Below are 23,415 nucleotides of genomic sequence, written 5' to 3' on the forward strand. Positions count from 1 at the left end.
CATATGGCTGCTTATTATGTCCAAGTTGTCAGTAAGGGGGGATGAGTCCACACTGCCAGGGAGGTGAAAGAATGTGGTTTTATTGGCTGTACACAAGAGTTTGCAGCAAATTGTGGAAAAATGCTGTCTTAAGGGGCGGCTGTCATTTTTCTTCTGGATAAAACACCAAAAAAAGAACAAATTCATTCGTTAAACAAACTAACCACTGTTCTTTAAGAGTGGTTTAAATGATTTTTCATGCTATAGAAAACTGTTGCTGAGCCGATTAGAAGCAAAACGTTTTTACCTTCATGGTTCCTTGACTTGATTCAACAAGGTAATTAATTCTGCTTTTTCCTCGTCAGGTGAGCTGCACCCCAGGTAATTAGGCACATCATTTTGATGCCGGTCCAGCACTGATTACTTATATAACACCTACAAAACAGCCTGGAGTCAAAGCAATCTATAAGCTGGAGCCAAGTCCGTAATTGTGGTTAATCAAATGCCTTCACATAGATGCACGTCTCTGTTTATGCAGGCTGAGCAAGTGGAGGTGGTTTGTTTGTGGAATGAGACGTCTGGTCAGCATAATCAGTTTGATTGGAGTTTGGAGCAGAGGAGGCAGCTATAGCAGACAAAATGTTGATTGCATTTGAAGTGTGTATTTCAGTCATATCATTTGTCATATTCGTTGTCTTAACCCAAAACATCCCTCTTTTTTTCATTTGTTCTAATTTCATCACTTCAAGAAAATGTATGTGAGTACCCAAGCAGAGATTAGGCACAGCTAGAAACTACCGTACACCCATATTATGCCTTTTTTCTACAAGTAGCTCCTCGACTCTACTCAAATCAACTCAGAACTGAGTGGTTGGTTCGGTCATTTTTCATTACAACTGAGTACCACATCAATGTGTGTGGCGTCGCTGTAGGAGCATGGCCAAAAGTCCTGTGATGTCATTTGTATGCGACACAAACACAGCACAACAACTGAAGATATCAAGGCGATGGTATACCTGCTGCTCAGTCTATCGCTTTTTGTCTGAGTCAGTTTTTGTGCAGCTGTTTCCCTCGTTGCCAGGTTTCAAAAATGGCGGTTTGACTTATGTGAAGAAGTCGCTCTCATTAATCAGCAAGTGATGCCAATTAGTGGTGTGCAGTCTGCTGATGTCATATTTTTGGATCGACTCAGCTCGCCCCGGCTGAGCAGGTACTAAAAAGTATCTGGTACCAGGAACTAGCACCTAATGGAAAACCCTAAAAACCAAGTTGAGTTGTGCCGAGTTGATATTAGTGTACTAGTCATATTGTGCGTATTAACTTTATCGTGTCAAAATAGAAATTAAACCTCTCCAAATAGTTGACCCAAAACTGATCAACGATTTAGCCTGCTCACACTTTACAACAGGGCAAATGGAGATTAAAAAACAAAACTGAAGGGAGTCACCCAGATTTGTAGTATTCTGCAGACATTTAGCCTCTTTTAGCTGTTTGGCTTCACTCTCACCCCATTCAAATAACTGCTGTTGTTCCACGACACTTGGCTAAACAGTTACAGCATCAGTTTCTGAACAACTCAATCAGGTATTGGTGTCTTTTTTGTTTTGCTGCCTGAAAGGGACAAAATCTTACTTTGCTGCATTAATTAGATGAAAAGTAAACCGCTAGAGCTGAATTTAATGAGATCTTTGCTTGTCTCACAGACAATTTTCTTTGAATGGCATGTCGCAAATAATATTTTTTATGTACATGGAAGAGTCTTAAGAGTGCTTTAGCTAAGCCACCATTCCAGTGGGACTTTATTAAGGTAAAACAAACACCTGGCTTTTCTAAAACCCAATTGTGCTTTTCTTGAAGAAATGTTGCTGCGGGATTGATTTTGTTGTTTTGTGTTCACCACAGGCAAAATAGTACATTTAGAAGGACAAGCCAGATTCACTGAAAGATTCATGGGTTACGTTCATGTAAAAACAAAAACAAAAAATCTTTTTTTTCCTCGTTTAAAATCTTTGGCATTAAATTCCCCTTATATCAAAAAAGGACCCCAAGCAATTCTGATGTTGACATATGAATTTGAAGCTGTATGAAAAACCAGAAAATGCTCTCTTTACATTCAGAGGTGTGCACTAAATATTTTCTACCCAACATCAAACTGATATCTTGGGAAAACATGGGTGACATTGAAGGAGAACAGGGAGAAGGAGACTCAGACACGCTACACACTTTCACACCAGTGGAAAATCGAATCATTTTTGAGGCACCAAACGGTTGATTTTCTTCCCACTCGATCTCCCCCGCCTGGCGCTCCCACATCAGTGGCTCCCTGGCTCGTGATTGGCCATGCTCTGAATGGGAAGGCCATAATTGACCTTGGCCACAGACAGCGTGAGGGCCAAAACAGCTCAGCCCTACATAATCAGCCCCGGTCACCAAAGCAAAAAAGACAGGCACAGAAATAAAGAACAGCCAGAGCAAAACAGAAAAACTGACCAACTCATGGGGAGAAAGGTTGAGGGGGGAAGAAGTGGCTCAAGGGAGCGTTAATCTTTCTACAGAATACATTTTTAAAAAGGCACATGGATACAGAGAGAGCATGAATTAAAAAATTCCCCGAGTAAGAGTAATTACAGTTTAAAAACAAGAGAGTCACTCTAAAACAAAGACTCTTTGGAAAAATCTCCATAAAGGTCACGATTGCAAAGCCTCCTAAAAGTAGGTGAGTCGAGGTTCATGTGGGAGGGGGCACATTATTATGCAGAGCGACTGCTCACTACCCCACTGTGGAAATGAAGAAATTGTTTATTAATGCTGCCAGCATAAAATTTGTTAATCCATGGAAAAAGGTCAACCTCTAGAAAGCTGAGCTGCATTTACAATGCCAAGCTGCTCTCATATGTATAAGAGTCACGTCGACAGTGTGTGCAGACAACGGGGGCTTCGGCAGACCTGTCTGATTATCACCCTCAGAGAAAGAGAAGGAGACGGGACCCAATGAGGAGAGCTGGTAGTAAACAGCTGGATGAATTGTGTACGGACACGGTGTACAGTTTCCGTTTTCTTTCTTTCTTTTCCCTAAACGATCTGAACGCACATCACACACAAGCATATGTGCTTATAAGAGCTAAATTATGTTACGACAATAACATATACATCTTGGAAAACTTACAAACGAAAGCTTAAACTTAACGGCAGGGAGTTTATTTAAAGAAGCATTTCAAAAAAGAAAACAGATGACAAAAGTCAAAGTAAGATAAAGATGACTTCCTGTCTAAACCTCAAAGGCATAATGTCAGAGAAATATCTCTTGACTTTGTTCCTTGTCTTCACAGATCTTTGGATCTGCACAAAGTGAAGCTGTCATGCTTTCCAGCACTGACTCAAATGTGCAATAACACCGTGTTTTATGAGCGGCTTGGAGAATGCAGTTAAATGATGATTGTTAATCATTGAGTTCGTGTCTGGAAAAATAAAGGAAAAGAAAAATAACACATAATGAAAAATAATGATGAAGAATAAAACACAATAAGACATAATGCTTAAAATTGAGTCACTTTATTGTTTATTTTTCATATTTTAATGTCTTTGGATATGCTGAAATCAAATTTCATTCTGTATTCTATAGAGGAAGATGAAGATATTTCCTTATTCACTGAAGTAGATAGATACTTCAGCATATCATATCAGTTCATTTATGTGCACTAACTTAATATGCTTCTGCAAGCTTAACACAAATGACCAAAAATGCATGTGCTGCACTAACCTACATACTGTTTACTGGAAGGGTGGTAGAAAACAGTGGCACCCTTAAAGTGTTTGGCCACCAGAAGCACTTAAGCTTTCAATAAAGTTTCCCTGAAGGCACAGAGCCTTTAACACCAAACCAGTACAGCTCCCTTGGCTCATTACACACCCACACATGTGCACACAAGCACAGAGACACAAACATGCACAAAAAAACCTTGCTGTAGGGAAATGATGCTTTTCTCAGTGAGAGATGAATCTGTAGCATGCGATATCCAATAAATATTTAGGATCTGGGTTTAAAAAGAATAAAAAGTGCCTTTCTTGGCTTGGAGTGCTCTGCTGGTTCAGTAAGAAACTTTCAAAAAAATCTCAAATGCCCTCAAAAGACAGTTTTGGAGGGCTTAATGCTGCCATGAATGATTATAGATTGTATAACAGACTTCATGCACAACAGAATTACACAAAAACAGCAAGATTTATGCCACTACTGTCCTCCAGTTTGTGATATTGAAAATCTTGGAATGAGATATTTATTTAATATCAGTTTCATTAATTTTGAATATTTTCAACACTGCAACAAACACCACCCCTAAACTTATTTCACTGGGGTCAGTTTGAATGTGTGGGAAGTGGAAACCATTGAAAGGTTTCAGAATAAATCACTGCAGATTGTAGCGAAGAAGTATATGAGAAAAAATATTCTGTTCATATTCAATTAAAAAAACCGCATTGCAAGAGAGCCTGCTGGTGAGCAAATACACAAAGTGCAACCACCCACGCCTAGATCAGTGGGGATTAAATGTGTGCGTATGTGTGTGTCTTTGTCCACTCTGCTGCTGTTGATCCTTAAATTGGGGCCAGATTGGTGTCAAGGCAGCCGGATTTTTGTTAGATTGGCTTGTCATCTTTTGTCGGGCAAGTCAGCAATCTATTCTGTGCAACAAGCTGACAAGCATATCTCAGACATGTTGACATGTATTTCTAGAAGAGTGCATGGACATTTGCACAAGTCCAAGCACAAACAAAAAGAAACAAGGATACTCAAGGCTTACAATGCAAGCCCCCCCCCCCCCCCCCCTTCAAAAAAAACCCAAGAGGTGAGTCTGCAGGTACAGAGCTTCCTCTCTTCAGCGTTTCTGTCTCTGCTCTGTTTGAGTTGTTTACACCCTCAGGAAAAGTGTCCCAGATTTTCTAAGAGGAAATGCAGGTCCCCTCCATGTAGATTCACTTGTAAGTGACTCTCACTGTTTTGCACTTAAACAGCTTGAGATGCGGAAAATGCTGTAGTGATGTCAGACGATGGAAACTTGGTGAACAAAACTCAATGGTGGATCAGAATGAAAGAAATACTTTCTGAAGCTTAAACACTCCAAACAATTGACGAACAGCAAAACCCATCTGGATAATTGTTTCCACCACTCTGGAAGAAAGCGAAGGAGAATTTGTACACTCTTCAGGAATAAATTGATTGGCGCTTTGATGCTATTGTCAGGAAGAAAGCCTAGAGTTCCTCCTCCCCAGCCAAGAACATGTCACCATCTTCTCATCTTCCAAGAGAAGACTCAGCAGACCCAGCAGAACCCAGAACAACATTGCTGCCCGGTAAAGACTTGCCGACATCTTGGACTAAATCAATAAGCGATTGTCCAGCATCCACCCGAGATTGTCTCTGGTCGAAATTCTACACCTGGAATTCCACTTCTTAAGGGGATCCTTGGAAAATGCTATGCTACAGGACACGGTCAAGTCTCTTACTGCATTTAAAAAAAAAAAGATGATCAATTTCCAGGCCCATAGCACGTGAGATAACCTGATGTTGTCAGGCATCCCAGAATCTGCTGAAGAGGAAGCAGAAGTTACCACTAAAACCTTCACCGAGACCCACCTGAAGCTTCCATGGGACACAGTGAAGAACATCACCTTCCACTGGGTCCATCACCTCAGAGCCAGGAGACTTGACGCCCGAATATTGTGGCCAAATTCGAACATTTCAAGGTGCAGGTGGAAGGAAAAGAACAAACTTTAGCATAAACAACCAGTTCCCCAAAGAGATCCTGGAGTGACTCAAGGTCCTGTTCCCCATCCAACGCAGCTTCATTTAGAAGGGCCCCTGTGCTGTCATTGCCGTGAACTGGCCCTACATGGACGGACAACTCTACCACGACCCCTACAAGAGACTCATAGACCTGCCACAGATACAGATCCACTTAAAACCCCAGAGTTTCCTAATGTGTTCTCAGCCTGCTATAACTCTAGGCAAAGGAGAATAGCAGTTTTAATACATAAAAATATTAATTCCACAGTACTCAACGCAGTTACAGACCCAGGCTTTGCAACTCATTGCGATCTCTTCACAGCAACCGTAGGGGATATACTTTCCTCTCACATGTCCATCACTCCTAATCTCGTCTGGATTATTTCCTGGTCAGCAGCTCACTGTTGAGTGACATTTCAGACACTGAGATAAACCCTATAGCTGTCAGCGATCAACTCTAGTAAATAAGAAGGTCATTCCGGTAAGTAAAACGCAGAGATTTAATACATCATTGCATAAAGATGAAGACTTTATTAAATATTTTAAAAAAGAACGGGCTTTCTATTTAGACTATAATGACCTGTCTGGAACATTTGCAATTGTTCTTTGGCAGGCAGGGAAAGCTGTGATGACAGGTAAAAATATTTCATTTTCATCACGTAAGAAGAAAAGCGAAAACAAACATATTCAGGAATTAGAAGAAACCATTAAATCATTAGAAGAAGCCTGTGTGTCCTAGCTGGAACAGGAAATGCTGAGAAAAATACGCAAAAGTAGAATTCAATGAAATTATTGACCAAAAAACAAAATGTCACCACAAAGACTTTGCTTGCAAAATTTTGAACATGGTAACTGATCATGTCAGTTTCTAGCTAGTCAGTTAAAAATAAGTAACTTGGTATATGACCCTGAAAGAATAAACAACACTTTCAGGGACTTTTACAATTTTTTTTTTTTTTTTTTTTTTTAACAACATAACCCTTTGGAAATGATCAGATGGCACTGGGTTCACCACTGACATCAGGTGAACTGCAGGAAGCCCTGAAAAGCATGCCCAATGAAAAGGTTCCAGGTAGTGGTGGATTTCCAGCAGAATTGTGGAAAATTCTGGCACCAGTATTCCACAGAATGTTGCAGAAAATCAGGGAAAATTGCAGACCACCACCAAATATGAATTCTACCAAGATTAGTCTCCTGCTAAAACCAGAAAAAGACCCTGTATTTCCCACCAGCTATTGTCCAATATCCCTTATTAACGTTGACCTTAAAATAATCTGCAAAGCCGTCTCAAAAAGATGAGAGAAGATAACACCTCTCATAACACGTCTGGATCAAACTGGTTTAATAAAAGGTTGACACTCATCAACAAATACACATAGATTGCTTAATTTGACTACTCATGCAGTAAAAACAATTAAACCACAATATTGTCTCTAGATGCAGAAAATGGATTTCATGGAGGTAACTGGGAATTTTTATCTGGAACTTTTACACAAATTTGGTTTTGGGAACTCTTTCATAAACTGGTTAAACATATTATAGCGTTCCCCAACAGCATGTCTCCAGAGGGAGGAGGCAGGTATGCCCACTCTCCCCCTCACTGTTTGCAATTTTAATCAAACCACTAGGAGCAGAACATATGTGGATGATGTGTTACTATTTCTCCAGCATTGGCAAACCACTCTCTCTGAATTGATAAACTCTTTCTCAAGAGTATTTGATAAATTGGTTAAAATCTACAGTTCTCCGATCTATTGCTTGCTCTATAATTCTTCTTATTCTCCATTGTAATCTGGAACCACATGGCACTTTTAAAGAAAGTGGAAGACGATCTGAGTAGATGTAAGTCTCTACCCCTTAAATGATGGTTTCACTGTCACCTGACTGGTTTAGATCTGTGGACTCCCCCATGTCCAACTTCCTTTGGAACCCCCACATATTAGCTTAACCCTTTCATGCATATTGGTCACTACAGTGGACAGCTATTCCACAGCTGTTTTCTTGTATTGGTTTCAGTGTTGATGATATACTTGCACATAAACCACTACATTGGACACTGATGTGTCACTCCACACACATCAGTTGTCCACCTAAGTGGACATGTAAAAAAAAAAAAACAACTCTTTGAAAAGTATATGTTTAAAAAAAATGGAGTTCAAAAATCATTTTTTCATGCCTACAGAAGAATAAAAATACTTAAGAAAAAAAAAATCCAGATTGAGGTTGTCATAATTCATGCATGAAAGGGTTAAATAGACTACAGCAGACCAAGGATAGAGGAACACTATATGTGCCTAACTTTCACCACTACTTCTTAGCCAACAGGCTACAATACATCTCAAGATGGTTAAAACATAGCCTCTTAAATGAGCAAGCAAGAAGGTCCTGAGTTCAATTCCACCATCAGGCCGGGATCTTTCTGTGTGGACTTTGCATGTTCTCCCCGTGTTTGCGTGGGTTCCCTCCGGGTACTCCGGCTTCCTCCTTCGGGTACTCCAGCTTCCTCCCACCATCCAAAGACATGCAGTTTGTAGGGATAGGTCAATTGATTAATCCAAATTGCCCATAGGAGTGAATGTGAGCACGAATGGTTGTCTGTCTCTGTGTGTTAGCCCTGCAACAGACTGGCGACCTGTCCAGGGTGTACCCCGCTTCTTGCCCTATGACAGCAATTTGCGATTAGAGCACGTAATCTGACTGAAGGATGAAGCGATCTATTTTCATACAAGCAAAGATGACAAAATGTAGAATTATTTTTTCGTGTCAGGCACACCTTCATTCTTTGCCCTTTCATCTTTTGTGACACCTTGTACTGGGTGGGTGGAAGAGCGTGGCAGAGGTTGTGTTTACACAGATAAAATGCAGTACAGTGCAGTTTTGGTAGCAGGTTTGGCATGGCATTATGCGGGAGCACCTCCTCTTATCATGAATGCAGGCACGCTCTTTTTCTAGCTTTAATTGATGCCAGATACGGACCATGAATTGTTCAGAATGCCAAAAGCTTGACAAAGGTCTTAGAACATGGCATGGCTTTTAATGAGCTGTTGCCAGAGCATGCTTGTTGCTTCTCTTTTATGTATGAATTATAAATTTAAGGTCACCAAGGCACAGCACTAAAAAAAAAATCACATTGAATGGCAGCTCTGGTAAATGACAAGTAATTGTAAATCATTCTGTTGAACACAGCTAAGGTGACAGGTGCTGTAAATTTGTTCAGAGAGTTACCAGTTTCATAATAAATTCACTGATTAATTGGTAAATTGTGAGCTTTTTGCTTTAGTTGACTGAATCACTGGAGCCCCAACATGGCAGCAAGACTTACATATGAAATCTGAAATGTAAACTTTGTGTGCAAACAACTATAGTGTACTCTAGTCTGACTCTAACTCACACAATTTAAATTATTATTAGTAAGACAGATGCTCAAGTGCAAGTACACATGAGTACACATAATCTCCACTGACTGCATTTCACACTCAGCATCATCACCCTATGTCACTCCTGGCGACCATGAATTTTCATATCCAAATGAAACAGATACAGTATGGACTGAAACATGGTTTGAAAAAATCTAAATATATTGGTCTGATCCAGGATTCAAAAGAAGAAAAATGATCCACTGAAGAATCACAGTAATAGTCACATTTTCTCTTGTATTGGTGGCTTCTCCACATTGTGGGCTTATTGCTGATGCAGTTTGGGACCTCTTTCCCCCGTAAGACTGAAGTGGAGCTCCGGATCAGAACATACTTGATCTGAAGGATCATCTTTATCCTATGACAAAATATTTCTTCTGGTGGAAGTTTCATTTTCCAAGATGACAGAGGGCATCCACGGGGCACAAGGAGTCAATGAACGGTTTGGTGACTATGTAAATGAGATTAATAGTTGTTCGACTCCACCTTGTTGAACAACTTTGGGAGATTTTGGACAAACATGTTAAACAGCTTTCTTCTCTACTGTCATCTAAAACCAAATGAGAGAATCTCTTTTGGAAAACCAGTATTTCTTCTGACCAATAAAAGTCCAGAGACTTGGAACTGTTCTCTGACACGTGGCATGCCTTACAAAGACACTTTATTCTGATTTTCCGACTTTCCCTTTAAATTGCCACTGGTCCTTCACATAAAGCCAGATGTTGGAACTGCACAGAAGTAATCCTGGAACAGCTTGAACTCCTTTTTCTTTTTTTTTTTTTTTTGCCACTGCTAGCTCAGAACACCAGGCACTGAAAACACCCAGCTGGAAATGGCTTGACAGCAATTGGAAGTGGGCCATTTTTCCAGCTATTAGATTTGCTAGGATTTTGAATGTTAGTATGGTAGTATATGACTCTTAATGACTTAGCTTAATGGCTTAGCTGATAGACCCAGTGCTAATAACAACTACTTTGTCCTCGTGTTTTTCTAATAATAGCACTGTGGATATTACCCAGACAGTAATAGTATTAACTTGTACTCCGCTGGTTGTTATTTGTGATTCAGGACTTAAATCAGAAGACTTTGGTGTTTGGTCAGTGTGGTATTTATCCCACCCCTCCATGTTCACTGTGATTAGAGTGTTGGTGGAATAAAGTATATGGTACTATCACTGCAAACCATTAAAAACATGTGCTGGCCTCAGGAAAAAACAAAGGACACACCACTTTAATGGATAAAATTAGAAGGACTTATTTTTCCTTCTTGAAATTGGACTGCAGAATCACCATTTCACAATGTCCATCTCTGCTGAAACCTTGCTGACAAGCAGCTAAAGCACTCAGCCTGAACGTCTGTGCATGAGGGGAAAACAGCAGAGGATTCCCCAACAGTCTGTCTCCCTCTGAAAATAAAATGTGGCATGGCTACAGCTGGAAGGCTGAGTGAGGCAGCCAGTCAGCCAGAAAGGAACCATGAAACCAAGCAGCCTGCCAGCGGTTCAATCATAAGCCATATCCTGTCGATCATGCAGTTAACGAGTTTGCTTTGAAAAGCAAACAAGCCAAATGCTAAATTTAAACAAGCTGGGAATGCACAGGAATGGTGACACTATAACTAATGCTGCAGAGAAATTGGTGGTTGGGTACATTAGGCATGGATGGGACTGCCATATTTCAGCTCGTAGTTCTCACCTGCAGTTCCAACTGCCAAGGGCTGAAGCAGGATTCAAGTGCATGTTAATCTGCTTCAATATCACAAATGAACAAACACAGTGTAGGGGTATGGATACTAATACTTTAGCAATATCATCTCATGACCCATTTTATGATCCCATAATCTGTTTTTATTCATTTTTATAAACTGGCTCTAGTAAAACCCCTATTAAATATTCAGATTTGATGAAGATCTACCACTTCAAATCGTACCCTATTAAGTCTATACCTGATGATGTATAAACAGTCTAATGTTTATTGCAATCCACATCTAAAAACAAAGACAATTTGGCAAGGCCGACTTTACGATTGATCCTGATACTGGGCCATGTTTTGTCACAGTTCCTCTGGTATTTCTTCCTATTCTTGGATGCAGAGATGCAGTTCACCAGCTCTCATTTTCTCGACCCTGGTTCCCCAGTAGTGTGCTTTAGAACAACTCCAAAACTAAATTCACAGAAGACCAAATTTATCAAAACTGCTCTTTAGTACAGTGGCACCAACAACTCATAACAGGCAAGTTCTCTTGTTTTTCTGTGGGGAAAACCTGTTCACCTGAAGGCTCACATCAGGTTTTCACATCAGCCCTCACTGTGCAACTCTGGAAAAAAGGTCAAAACTAAGTGCTTGATGCCACTTTTCACTCACTTGCCTATACAGTTAAGCTCTTTGCTGGTGTTCACTCTGGGAAAAATACAATATCTCACCCAGAAGGGCCAGAACTGTAAAACGACTTATGCATGATGGACAAGTGGCATTTAATACAAGAGTAAAATGTACGTCATGAGATTTTAAGTTCCAGATCTTCAGCGGTTTCTTGTGTTCTTATCTGTTCGATCAATACGCTTATACAACAGCAAGCTTCCTTATTTCTTTTTAGTGGAATACTGTGTGTGGGTGTATCACACAGATACTTCCTCTGACCTGCTGGCCTCTGCAGTGAAGCTGTGGTATTGTAACCACAAGATGGTGCAGCAAACAGTTCTAAGCAACAGGTCAGAACTACAGCATTCGTTGTACTGCTTAAAAAGAGATTTCTTTCCAGAACAAGTGTAATCTCACACACTCAAAAAACAAATCTGAAGATTTTGCAGTAGGTTTGAGGAATGCAGCTCTTTCCCTGCCAAAGTATTTACCGCATAGCATGTGTACACATAAATATACTTGCCCTGGAAATTGCAGTTTGTTGTGCTCCTATAGTAGCTGTTGTGTCAACTGGCTCACAGTGTGAACAGCCACATACACACTGGAGACCAGGTTTGGCTTTGATTTAAGAGAATTAATTCACATGATTTACAACCTTTCTGCAGGAGCCCTCACTATATTGATTTTTATAACTCCAGGGGTGAAGCTTGATAAAATGTTACTTTCATTTCATGGGTGGAAACAGAAAAGGAAGAAGGATGCTTGTGGAGGTAAAGAGAGGATTGCAGCTATTACACCTGCAGGCAGGCTGAACACTGAGGGCTTTTCTGTCACAGCAAAAGAACCTTCATCCTTCACACGTACACCCCCACACTTTGCTCGAGCTCCTGAGAAGGTTTTGAGCAAGACTTAAAACTGCAACAACGTGGGCATGACACAAAAGTCTTTCTGAAGCTTGAACCCCTATAAAACATCCATAACAATCAAAACCTCCACGGATCATTCCTTCATGTTAAATACCATTGAGGATAAACCAAAATAAGTAGCTATAGTAAACTACTCAGCTACCACATGAAATCCAACATGACTGCCTGACATTGAGTAGGCCCGTAAATAGGTCATGATGCAAAACCTGATCTTACACCTCAAAGCATGGACTATGCAAAACCCAAAGAAATCATGTAGTAGGCAGCACAGAGAAGATAGTTGCAAGGCTTCTGCCTGGAGATGCACTGATTGCAATTTTTTTAAAGTGCTGAACCAGGTGACCCTGAATCCTCCCTTAGTTATGCTGCAACAGACCTAGGCTGATGCACATGATGTGCTGAGTATTTCTTCTTCACTCACCTCTTTTTACTCTGTGTTTATGCACCACTCTGAATTTAATCATTACTTTAAACTCGGGCTCTCATCCACAGTGTGTCTTTGGTCCTGTCTTCCTCCCCTCACCCACAGCCCACTGTGGCAGATGGCTGCCCCTCTCTGAGCCTGGTTCATCCGGAGGTTTCTTTCCTACTAAAACAGGGTTTTTCCTTCCCACTGTCCCGAAATGGTTGCTCATAGGGAGTCATCTGATTATTGGAATTGTCTCTCTGTTATTGTATTGAACTGAAGAACATTCTCGTGGCTGATTCTAATTTTACTCACATGAAAAATAAGTAAAGTAAAAATTTAAAATATTATTAAATTTTTATAAATATTACATTGAAAGCACAGTGGCATGGTGGTTAACACTTTTGCCTGACTGCATGGGATGGAGTGTGGAGTTTATATGTTCTCTCCATGTTTGCACGGGTCCTCTCCTGACTGCGGCTTCCTCCCACAGTCCAAAGATGTTCATTTCATGACTTCAAAGATTTCATGAGGCTAGGTTAATTGGTGGCTCTAATACACATAGGTGTGGATGCTTGTCTGTCTTTCTTTGTGTGCTGATAATAAGGATTCTGACTTGTGGCTGGCTCTTAATGCTGGACAGCTTTAGCTTTAGCCAGTTTACCTTTGCTAGCCTTTTTAAAACTTTCATGCTTAGCTGGGCGAGGGGGATGATTCGATTATTTGACTTGCTGTTACAAATGTTTTTACGTTGTCGTGCTCGTCCCCCGCAGTTTACTGGCAAACTTTGTGTCTTCACTCCAGCGAAGAACTTCGACGCTAACGACATGCTAGCGTGTGGGGGTGAGTTTGCACCACTCTCCGCCTGCGCCACTGTGTCCATTTTGTGCCTACATGAAATGGACAGGCTCATTATCAGGCACGATCAGAGGCTCGTCTGAGCCAAGCACAGCGGAAATAAGGCTAAAGGTTGGTCATCTCTCCACCACATGGTAAGTCAGAGTGAGATCCAGAGAACAAGTCAATATCTTGAACACTGTTCCTCAAAACATTTCCTGAACAGGTTTCTACTCTATGATAGGTCCTTTATCCTGATGAATTGAGGCACCGTTATTAGGGACTGCTGTTACTGTTAATGGTGTATGTGATAATATGTCACACAGCAAATACGAAGCTAAAGCCCATTTAGGTAGCCATTAGGTAGCCCTCTTCCATTTCTCCACACTCAGGTTTTGATGCATTGTAGAAGCTTTAGATGGTTCACCATGGGTATGGGCACTCTAAGGCTACACTAACCTATTTGCAGTGAGTTGATTCACTGTTATGACATCTTTCTATCATTAAATTTTTTTCTGTAGTAATTTAATTTCATTGTGCTGAATATAAGATACAAAATTGTAATTCAAATACTTCAGCAAGAAAAAACACGAGAAAAAAAACAACAAAAAAACAAAAACTACTTGATATGTGCAGCCCCTCACAGACAATTTTCTTTTCTGGAAGAAGTGCCTGTAGCAATGAAGTCACTTTTATTAACCTGCAAGTGGTATTTTTATCATATGACATTTAATATTTATCTTTTTACCTGACGCAGAGCTACCTGCTGTGGTGACCCCTTGTGAATAAGAGAGCAGCCAAAAGTAGCTTTGCCTGATCTTATTATTTGGTAATATTCAAATATATGGTGTAGATATTACAGAGGAGGCAAATGATGGTTCGACTTTAAATATTTTTTTAAAAGGTTTGCTTTACTTTCTTTGCTTTTACTGTCTCCCAAAAGGCTGAACAAGGCGAGCTGCTAACAGAACTAAAGTTGCAAAATAGTTAGCCGAAAGAAGTGCTGAGTTCATGGTCTGGGGTAAATTTGCAAATGATATGCATTATGTTTCTGTTGAGATACTGAGTTCCCGAGTACTACTTGTAGCTTTACAAGCCCTCATCTGTCCATTGCTCATTTGCACATAACAAGGCTCTAGAGGCAATAAGCACCATTGTGCCATTTGTATTTGCATGGTACTTGACATTTACACACTGGGAAAGCAATTAGGCCAGAACTAGGGCCATTAATACAGTGAACAGACTAGATGTGTTTGCTCTCATAGCTACCTCAATATGCATTCACAGAGAAATGAATATGATGCCATCTGCATTTCTATACTAACATTTCCTCTGTGGGTCTCAGAGAGGAATAAAGATGAAATTCACAGTTGAATTCACAGTTCAATGCGCCTACTCTTCTTCTGTTCTCCTTGTATTTTGCTGCTCAGCGATGTAAACATATCTTACACTCACACACACAAAACCTCGTGTACAAAATTTGATTTATCCATTGAGGCCTGAATCTAAACAGCCTCAACTTTACACATGCAATTTCAAGTCTTTTAAAAGATAATAACAAGATAATCCAGACAAGAGCGCTGGAAACAAGATATAAGAGCAGGTTAGCAGTTACTGCCAGTGCCTACCTATGACATGTTCCCACATTCCCAAAGTATTGGAACATTTCTGCTTGGAAAACAGTATTTCAAATCAAATCAAATCAAATCAAATCACTTTTATTGCCACATCACATGTGCAGGTACATAGGTACAGCACATGTGAGGGAAATTCTTGTGTGCGAGCTTCACAAGCAACAGAGATTACTTACTTTCTAGTAAGTAATCATGAAAGCTTATTCAAATAAAAAGGAAATATGCAATATTGGGCAACGGTTGAGGATCAGTGTAATCAACAGTGAACTGTTTGTATGTGATACTTTCCAAGAGTTGTAGTTTATCAAATGATTTAGTGGAGGCCAAAGGCAGTAACTAAAACCACACGGAGGCTTTTATTACAGAAGTAATTTAAAGTTGACCAAGTTTTAGTGCAGGGGTGGGCAATTTATCTTCCCAAGGGGCCACATGAGAAACTAGGACTGTTGTGGAGGGCTGCACCAGTAAGCCGAAATCAATTCTGCTCTGTAATATTTCTACTAACAATTAATTGACTTAAGCTTAGCTGACAGCTGTTGGGTTTGAATTTTATGTTGCAGAGTTAAATAAATAATCTTTGGATGCTCAGTAACCTAACCAAATAATTCCATCTGTTTTAGGCTTTTATTTCCTTATACAACAAAATAATATTTTAGAAGTTGCTAATCTGCTGTATTTATGCCAAAACGTTGATGGTTTTGTTAAATAAAGATGAAGGTTTTTAGCTGAATGAACAACTGATAAATGGGGGCAATTCGCACAGGTTGTCTGCACTTGTGTGCACGCTACACTGGTTATATTGACCACAGCAGGGCTTTCCCTGCTGCACACCTTGGAGTTTCCTCATCAACACCAGCCCCCTTCCCCCCTCCTTTTTTTCTCGCTTCAAACCCTCATTCTCTGAACCAATGCACTGCTTCTACTTTTTCCAGCCTGCTGCCTTCCCATTATCTTTCAGATGCACACAATAGCACTCCCTCCAGCATCCTTATCAAACCAACTAACTGCTTGTGTGTTTTTGGTCAGTTAATTTTAGATGTAAGGATTATCTCGGCTGGATAAGGGAGGCAGTGCAAGCCTGGATATAGCTGGATATTGGCCACCGCGGTCGAAAGTCTGCTGTGGAGGAAAAATATAGATGAAGATACTTGTATAAGGAAACATTTTTTTAAGGAAAAGAAGAAAGTATTTGAGATTCATGAGGTATACATCTGGAAATTAACAAAGATAAGTACATACAGAGGTATATATATATTTTTTTTATATTTGTGCAGTTATGATCTTGAATTGTTGGAACACTGTTGATATTGTTGTTTGTCAATGTGTATTAACTTCAATAAAAATGTAATTCAACCACTCTCAATATTTCCATCAAAGCAATGAAACGTATTACATTAATTACATGTAAATGCTTTTTTGGCAACATCGTGGTTGCACTGCTGGTGAGCTGGGTCCTTTCTGTGTAAGGTTTGCATGATCTCCGTGTGCCTGGTTTTCTCCAGGTTCTATAGCTTGGTCCCCACAACCCAAAGTTGAGTGTTGTGTTAATTGATGAAACTGGCCATAGGCGTTTATGTGACTGCAAATAATTGCCTGTCTCTCTATGATAGCCCTCCCACCTGACTGGTGACCTGTCTTGGGTGTTCCCTGCTGTAAGGCAGCTAGGACAGGCCTCGAGATGACTGGATAGCAGTGATGGGAATAACGGCGTTACAAGTAATGGTAACGAATGAGCTAACTAATTACTATTTATATCGTTACAACGCTGTTACCGTTACTAACAAGAAAATGCGGTGCGGTCGCGTTACTATCTTTCAACAAAGAAGCTGTGTTCAGCTTACAGCATCTTATATCATTTGCACGGAAGCAGACGTAAGTAATCTGGGCGCTACAGCTTTAAGCAGCTGTGCGCGCTCCCGCGGACGGCAATCACTTTTTGGCACAACACCTGGAGCTAAGGGGCAAAACAATCGCATGCGTGCTGCTGTTTGACTGAGGAAGAATAAAGTAGTTGTGCCAATCACATGACCACTGTAAGATGACAAAGGTGATATATATACCAGTTTTTAAATTGTGTTGATAGGCCACGAAAAACCAGAGTCATGATAAACAATATATAAATTTTTCCTGAATAGTTTCATCACGTTTACTGTCTAAGGACAGCGCTAGCAAGCACTCTCTGCTCATGACCAAAAAAACAAAACAAAAACCAGCCCGTTCATTTTGGTGGAGAAATGCACAATATCGACCAATCAAAAAATGATATGGCAACATGACATTTGGCTGTTTAGGAAGAGGGGAAAGTTTTAGGAGTGACAGCGAGAGAGAGAGAGAGAGAGAGAGAGAGCAGAAAAAGAGAGAGAGCAGTATATACCTTTGTGAACAGACAAATGCATTTTTCTAGAAGAAAAACAATCCAACATGGTAACTGGTCATGTTGTCTGCAGCATGAGACAGGAAGTAGGGAACAATGCATATACAGTGTAACCAATAGCTATACAGTTGGAGTTAGAGAAAGCTTTGGTCTTTGAGGGAGCACTTCAAAAATCTGAGAAGGGAGAAATGTTCTGCTGGCGTAATTCATGTCAGTTGAAGTGACTACCAAAAAGTAAAAAATAATGCTGGAGCAAAGTAAAAGTTCATCAACAAATATGCTGGTATGAGATAATCAGCAGAGTGACTGTGGACAAAAGTTAGGTTGTAAAGTATGATTGAATGCTAATCTAAATAGCTGCTAGCCAAGAAGCTAACAAATGAGCCCCTTAAAATGCAGAAGCTGAAGCAAATTAGCTAATGCAAGCACAATTTCTGACTCTGTGCTCCTGTAATCCAGTGTGCTATTGAAGGAAAGCTTGCAGGGATCTCATTGCATTTTATTCACTCATAAATATGTGTGAGGTAAACCAGTGATGCAGAAAACAGCTGCTCTTAATTGCCTTAAATGAACAGTGGTTAAGGGAGAGATGTGACGCTAACAGACCTTAAGCTGTTGTTATAAAAAGAGATGAAGGACAAATTAGTGTTGTTTATTTGAGACTTATTGTTCAGAGAGTAAATCCAAAGATACTGTGGCAAGTGTCCTTATTTGGACTGGGTAACCCCCTGCTACGCCAAGAAAACTCTCCTTTGCGCTGCCACAGTGCAAGCTGCGCTCCATAGAGCACAATGAACTGACACGATCCTGCAAAGAAGGAAAATGTCTGACAAAAAGAATCAAATCTGTGCAATATCATAACGAGCCAAGAGCATAAAGTCATTAATAACAGCAATGTTAAATGGCTGAAGGACCAGTCGATCTGTTCTTATCTTGCATTGGCCCCTACCAGCAGTTCACCAGTTTAGCTTTGACACCTACCTCCAACCTTGTTGTTCATTAATGCATGAAGCAGCTCTCCCTCCAGCCCCTACAACCACTTTCTTTCCTGACACTGCCACTGCATTAAAGGTGGGTGAAACGCTTTAAAAAAAAAAATGAGCCCAACACCCCCCTTCCCCACAAAACCAGCCCCACACCTCAGCTCTGAGACTTACTCTCTTCCAGAGGCAAGATCATGTGAGTCATCATCACAGTATATGTAGATATTTGGGAATATGAAAATAATAACGTTGCCAACGTATTAAGTTTTTTGGGGGGTGTTTTTAAATGTAATCCAGTTTGTTAAATTACATCATAGGAACTTTAGATAAGCATGGTTTATAACAAATAACATCAGAGATCATTTTCAGTCTTGGCAGGTTTGCAGACACCATCAACAAAACTGTTAACTCAAAGCCATCTGCTGGCTTATGGGGTTACATATACACTAAACAAACACACGTGCACACTTGCAGACACATGTGAACTCATACACATTGGGTGTTATAATGTTGTTTGTATCTTCTTCATCATGCATATTGATTTTAACTTTTTACACCCTAGAAGGTTTATTCATGCATCTTGCTATAGCTGGCAAGGAAATGCAATAAGTTCAAGTGTTTTAACAGGCAGTCTGAAAGCCACCTTTGTCCATCCATACATCCATCCATTTTCTGCCGCTTTGCAGGCTGCAGTGATAGCAATCTATCCCAAGAAGCCAAGCCCTCCATCTCCCTGCCCATCTCTTCCAGGGAACACTGAGGAGTTCTGCAGCCAGCCAAGAACCAACCTAGTCTGATGCTCAATCCAACTTAACTGGCTCCTTTTGATGTGGAGGAGTAAGAGTCCCTCCTGAATGACCAAACTCCTCACCCTGTCGTCAAGGGAAAGCTCATTTACAGCACTTGTATTTGCAGTCTCACTCTGTCACTACCCAGAGCTTATGGTCATAGATCAGAGCATGAACACAGACTGACTGGTAAATCATCAGTTTTGCTTCCATGCTCAGCTCTCTTTTCACCACAACAGACCGATACAGCGTCCGTATCACTGCAGATGGCTGCCCCTCCCTGAGGTTGTTTCTGCTGAACATTTCTTCCAGTTAAAAGGGAGTTTTTCCTTGCCACTGTCGCCAAGTGCTTGCTAATAGTGGTCTGATTGTTGGCATTTTCTCTGTATTATTGTAGAGTTTTTACCTTACAATATAAAAAGCCTTGAGGCAGACTGCTGTTGGGATTTGGCTATTTCAACAATTATTCCAGGATGTCAATATATAGATATAAACATAGATATAGATATAAAATATGAAATTCTGCACTCATGACATGCCATGTCTTTGGTGTTAGCAAAATGGCAGAAAATTTGAGCATATCTGTATAAAAAAAACACAAGGTTTGATTATCTCATTAGCAAAGTTGTCAGGAAAATATAAAATACATAAATCTAACGGTGCCTTCAGTGTTCTTGAAGGACCAACTTCAGTTAATCCCATGCAAGCTGCTGTTCTCTTATTCTGCCTACACACAACCACCATTCACCTTCATTTTCATATTGATGTAAAGTGAAGGAGCCCTCACATCAAGCTCATCGGAGCTTTCATACATTCTGAATTGGGCACTACAGGAAATAGATGCCCTCAGTCTTCTGTGTTCATGCAGCTGATGACACAGCTTTTAACAAGTGAAGCTAAAGCTGCTGCACTGCTCCACTTTGGCCCTCTCAAGGATTCCATTTCTAAAAGGAACACTCAAGTAATGTGGCAAGTCATTTTGACAATCATGAAAGGTAGCACTAACAAGTGCAGGCTGCTGATAAAGGAAGGCTGCAGTGAGAGACTCTAGTGAAGTGAGGGGATGGGGAACTAGTTCCAAAGAAAACCAGCCAACCATGAAATGCCGAACCTTTACACTTGAGAGATGGCAACAGACTGTATTAGCAAGAGTGAAACATGACAACAAAATCAGGAGTTGCATTCTGCGGCACCACAATTTCATCATGTATAACAAAAAAAACTATATAATCCAACACTCCCTTGTTTGCTTTTAGGGATTTAGTATGCTAGTCCCTGCAGAATAATTAATGATTTATGTTTTATCTCATTTGAATGTGTCTGTTTTTGCACCAGGAGCTCTATTACAGTCATCTGGAGACTTTCAGCAATCCTGTTTCTGCTATCTTCCACCAGTACAACAAGTTGGGAGAATTGCTCTGCTGTTATTACATTTCGAAAGTATCCCTGATCCAGGGAGGAGCCTGGAGGAGAAATTAGCCAGGAGTTTATTGGCTCAGATACAAAAGGAGCAGATTGAAAAGGGGGTGAGATGATTGAACTCTTCTTTATTCCATGGTGTGTCCTTTGTGCCAGGCTGTGCAGTCACTTTGATGTTATCTCTGTCATTTGAGCTCCATACTGCACCTTGGGTGCCTCACACAAAAGAATATGATGCACCACCAGAGGCCATGAATGGGCTTCCCATCTATTTTCTGCAAGAGGGGAACTCTCCTTTTGAGCCGCCTCGAGTGTCACTCATTATCAAAGTATATCATTGCGGTAAAAGCCTCAGAAATGCATTTAATATGTAAAAGAATACTGTACAACTGGCCAAGTGAATACTGATTAATTAAACTAACCTCGCTTCAGGGAACTTACTAAAGAACACTTTTTTCCAATAACAACAGCTTGTTTTTCACTGTTGTTCAGTGTCCTGTGTTTGTCTCCAATCAGCATGTTTTTGTGCATTATCATAACCATCAAAGAAGCTTCTGAAAATGTGAGTGCACTAAAATCAAATACGCCTAATCGGTAGGAAAAGGTCGACTGTCAGATTGTCGCTTGTGAAGGAACACCGTGATAATGGGAGGAACGCTGCACCTTTCTTTCAAAAGGAGAAGAGCAGCGGCAGAAAGGAGGGGGTGGTGAAGATGGAGGAGGATGAAGAACATCTTACTGAGCTGCCATTAGTGGTCTAATTCACACACTAAGAATCAAAAAGAGACCTTTGAGTGGGTGGTTGGATTGTTGAGGGCCGATCAGAACCTCCATTAGCACAGAAATAAGCTGCAAATGGAACAGAGGAGCTGCGTGAAAAAAAGAGAAGGGCCAACGGTGTTGAAGGAACACAGTGCTCCGGCCAGGCAGAGCCAGACCCACTTCACAGCACTTCTGCTCAGCTAAACATGTCAAGAAGCTGAAAAATAAAATACCAACCACGCAGAGGGACGAGAAACTCAAAGCTAACTCGCATTCTTCTTACAGGTTCTTATTACTGTAGGTTAGAATCCCAAGCACTGACAAACTGCATCTATATTACAGTGAAGCTTTGTTTATTGAGCTGTGAAAAAAGTGTCACAGCTCCTCCATGACTGAACTAAAATTGGTTGCTATCTCCTTTAAGGATGTCTCCTTGAGAAGCAATGGACTACTCCAAGCTTTCCTGCTGAACTTGGATCACTGCTTTGATGACTGCCATTGTGTCAAAACATACACAGCTTGATTTGCAAAGTTCTAAATATGCTGATTAGTGAGTGAGGAGTCAGTGAAGACTGTGTTGGTCTTACCAAAAAAACTGCCGTGAGCAGAGACTCGATGGCACGCTAGCATGTATCGAAGTCTGGTCATTAGTGGCAAATGTCCTCTTTCACACTTTTCACTAAATTACAACAGAACTCTATGCTGAGAATCTCACCCTCAGGGGCAAATTTATGAATCGCAGTTTCAGTGTTATACTCTAGACTTGATTTGAGTCACTGTCAGAGGATATGGTGGATGAGCAAGACTGGATGCACCGCTTTAAGGTTTGGAAACTGAACGGCTCCGACTCAGAAACCTGATGACGCAGAAAAATACCAGCGATGATTCTTGGGAGGAAAGTTGTTAGTTTGTTGCATATTAGTGTTTGAGGTCTATGGTGAAATGGCAACTTCACATGTGCAAGTTATGAGAAGAGGACTTTCAAAGGACTATACAGAACAGCAAGAGCACTGGAAGAAGTTAAGCACTGCAAAAGAGTTGGTCAGATTGAAATTGGTACAGGTTTTGAATTTCCTGGATGGATTTCTGGAATGTTTTTGAGCACATCTCATGTATTCTTATATTTACACAACTGCTGTGCTCAAAGTCTACTTTTATGCCGGTTTAATGCAATATCATTCTGTGAACTGGAGCACATGCAAAAGAATTGAAAATGTATAAATGTGCAATCTGTGTAAGTATATGGTGAAAAAAAACATCTCAATAAGAACAAGTGTCTTAATTAAAGTATGTGTTTACACGAGAAAAGGGCTGCCTGCATTTAACGAATTGTGGAATCGTGTCTTTTTGTGTGTTCTGATAGTTAGCACGGTTTCATTTATAATCCCTACTGTGCAATTCTATAACAAGAGCCACAGGATTCTAGGTCAATCCTCTCAAATGAATTTCATTTTTTGGCCTAAGTCAAGCAGTGATTAAGCAGACGGGAATCCTACTATATACTTGAAGAATGCTCGTGCATGGTACAGTAAGAGAAGTAGCCTCTGTAAACCTCTACGGTAATGAATGAGGGAAAAAAAAGGCAATTCCCGGTCTGTGCTCTGAGCATTAGGAACATGTGCACAGCAGGAGGTGACGAGACAATGATTCTGATGGATATCCCTGTCCAGCAGAGAGTCACTCCTCCCAATGTTCTTTCTGCTGATTGATTTGAGTGACTGGGAGAGGACAGAGCGGACTGGGTGAGGTCTT

At 40.6% G+C, this 23,415-nt stretch overlaps 1 protein-coding gene across 8 annotated transcripts in view; it reads right to left on the minus strand.

The window, feature by feature from the left end:
- The window catches only part of fgf14 (fibroblast growth factor 14), a gene marked incomplete at its 5' end in the record, with an annotated part of 327,598 nt that overhangs the window by 8,545 nt on the left and 295,638 nt on the right, over window positions 1-23,415 (minus strand). The window lies entirely within an intron of this gene.

This window comes from Aulonocara stuartgranti (assembly GCF_965226115.1).
Source record: "Aulonocara stuartgranti genome assembly, chromosome: 16".
In the NCBI taxonomy this organism is placed as follows: Eukaryota; Metazoa; Chordata; class Actinopteri; order Cichliformes; family Cichlidae; genus Aulonocara; species Aulonocara stuartgranti.